Source organism: Myotis davidii, unplaced genomic scaffold, assembly GCF_000327345.1.
Source record: "Myotis davidii unplaced genomic scaffold, ASM32734v1 scaffold133, whole genome shotgun sequence".
Lineage (NCBI taxonomy): Eukaryota > Metazoa > Chordata > Mammalia > Chiroptera > Vespertilionidae > Myotis > Myotis davidii.
Window position 1 is genome coordinate 2155072 of NW_006284732.1, and position 2726 is coordinate 2157797.

The 2726-nt window shown below is 37.9% G+C and overlaps 1 long non-coding RNA gene across 2 annotated transcripts in view; it reads right to left on the reverse strand.

The window, feature by feature from the left end:
* Positions 1-259: 259 nt before the first annotated feature.
* Positions 260-2726, reverse strand: part of LOC107181562 — a 13745-nt gene continuing 11278 nt past the window's right edge. Inside the window, exons 3-4 of one of the 2 annotated variants that reach the window (XR_001512222.1) lie at positions 2064-2145; positions 260-578 (exon numbers count right to left, since the gene is read on the reverse strand). This is a non-coding gene — a long non-coding RNA (uncharacterized LOC107181562). The remainder of the gene's footprint in view (positions 579-2063; positions 2146-2726) is intronic. The other variant, XR_001512223.1, reaches the window with a different exon arrangement.

Below are 2726 nucleotides of genomic sequence, written 5' to 3' on the forward strand. Positions count from 1 at the left end.
ATCAAGGTGGGAGAGACCAATTGGGGGCAGGGCTGGCAAGGGGAGGGGCCATGAGAAGTTGGCTAGCTGGCCTCACCCCTGATCTGACCAGTTCGCTGGATGCAATGGGCGTCATAGTGACTGGTCATTCTGGTCGTTACAGCGTTCCAGTCATTGGCTTTATATATATAATTATTATGCACAAGGGAGCCACTTTGGCCATTATTATAATTTTTTGCATGCACATATTTTTGTTTTCCTGTAGTTAATAAAACCTTATTTTATTTCTTGTTTGCTGAGTTGACTGTCTGTACTGCTAATTTTTCTTTAAACTCACCACAAGAATAGTAATACTGTTGGTAAACACCATTGCTTTTCCTTTGGGAGTCCTCTGTCTTGGAGTTTTTGTTTTCCTGCTGTAGTATGAGAGAGTTGCACTTGGATCCACTCAGAAGTTCTCATCTAGGACTTTTCATTACCATGCTGGTGAATTCCTTTTGCCTCTCTCCTATCAAAGTCTGTTCCGGGGGTCCCATGCCTTTTCTCTCAGTGCACTCCCTTGCTTTTGTGGAGCATATTCCTTCTTCCTTTGGAGTTTCCTAAGAAGGGTACACAAGAAGTAAAAATTATGAGGCTGAATATAGAAAAATAATTTTGCTCTCCTTTACACTTTTTTTTCTAAGTTGCCTGAGTATGGAATTCTATAGTAGAAATCAGTTCTTCCAGGGTTTGAATGCATGGCTTTATTGTGTTCTAGCTTTCAGTGTTGTGAAGAAATCCAATACCGCAATGATTCCTAACATTTTGTATATGACTTATTTTTTCTCTGTTAGCTTTTAGATTTTTATAAAGCACACCTAGTGTTCTGAAATTTCTGGTAGGATGGCTTGTTCAGGTTTAATTTTCTTCATGTTTTGGGTACTTAATGACCTGTTTCAATCTACAAACCACTGTCCCTCAGTTCTAGAATTTCTTTTTTATACCCTCCACTATATTTTCTCTTTTCCCTCCATCATTCTTGATGGGCATATGTTGGATTACCACCTAGGAATGCATTCAGACTACCCACAAGTAAGAATATAAAAATCAGGATTTTTCACACATTACAAGAAGTGTGGATATAGGCTCAGAGTTGACCATGGCCATACATTTGTAAGATTCTCAGACTTTCCTTCATCTGTGTCAACCAATTAAGAAAAGATGACCACTAGTATCATATCTGCTTTCCATGCTTGAAAATGAGGAGGGAATTGGGTGAAGGGTCATGCAGGCCAATTTGTTTCCTTTAATCTGAAAAGTCAAATATTGTATAGATGGCCCCATATAGCCAACCTCCATAATAGTGCCATAGGGTCTCCACCAGTCCAATCACTGGCCAAAGCCACAAGATTACCATTCTTGATGAAGACCAATCAGGACTCCTCTTGTGGTGGTTGGATTGAAATTGTGTATTTGAGTGGAGCCTTTCAATGCTGAGCTCCACTGTAATGTGAGGACCCAGCTGTTTTTGTTTGGAGATGCCCAGCAACCAATCCCTGTTTCTCTAATACTGAAGGATATGGGCTCACTCCAGGAATCTCAAGAGAAGGAAGAATATGACAGGATGAAACTGGAGAGCTGAGCAAGAGCAAGATCATGTAGGATCTTGTGCTACAAGACTATGGGAATGAAAAAAATGTGCAGTGCACAATTTCTATCCTCAGGGAGATTAGAGTCCAACTGGAAGAATATGCATTGAAGAAATCTTGATAAAATGCAGTGCTAAAACACCAGAGTCCATATTCCTAGTTGCTGTTGTTTATTTTCCATATAATAGTCTTAAAAGAAAAGAAAATGTTCTCAGACCTCATTGTCACCAAAACAATAGCCACTATTGTCAAAGGCCAACTGGAGGTGCTTAAGGATTCTTCTATGGTCCATTGCTCTGGGACAAAAGGATGTGCAAGTGTTCAGGCCAATTCCTAGTGCTTGTAGTTGACCTGAAACCTGCAAGACTTAATTCCAAGTGTTGAATGTATCTTTTTTTCCCCATAGCTCTCCCTTTTATTCCATAAGAGAATTGGTCCAAGCTCCTGACTCCTTACAGGGGCTGTCCATTTCAGATACATTTCAAACAGCAGACCCGCCATATCAGTCCCAGAGAGGTGCCTCCAGACTCCTTTTCACCTGAGAGAAAAGTAAACTATTATTTTTAGGTCACAGTTATTTATGTTTTTCATCATATACTACTTAATCTCATCCTATGGGATACAACACATAAGTAAAATAATTGCTTAGCTGATGAATACTGAGCATTTTCTATATTTGAATAGATAGAAGCAAATTAATTAAAAATTTCTGAAAATATGAGACAAGAAGAGTTTACCTTACTACTATATCATTTGTTTAGTAATACAATTCTAGGTTTAAATAACTATGGAAAGCTTTATCTTCAAGATATAATAAAATTTATTAAGATATATTGACTATTAAAGGGTTCAAAAGTAGAAATTTTTTGAATAAGTGTTTCATATTCCAGAATCTAAGCTTTACTAAAGAAAATAATTTTTATCCATTTTATTTAATAATGTCTCCCAAAGACCTCCCATGTAGTGAAAACTCAGTGAATATTTAAACAAATGAATGCACACCTGTAGCAGTGCTGAATCATTGTCAGGGTCAAGCAGAAGTTTTGCTACATTAATATAGATTTGGTTATTCAACATCTATATATATATGCCCCAACCCCCCAATCAGCCCTACCCTGA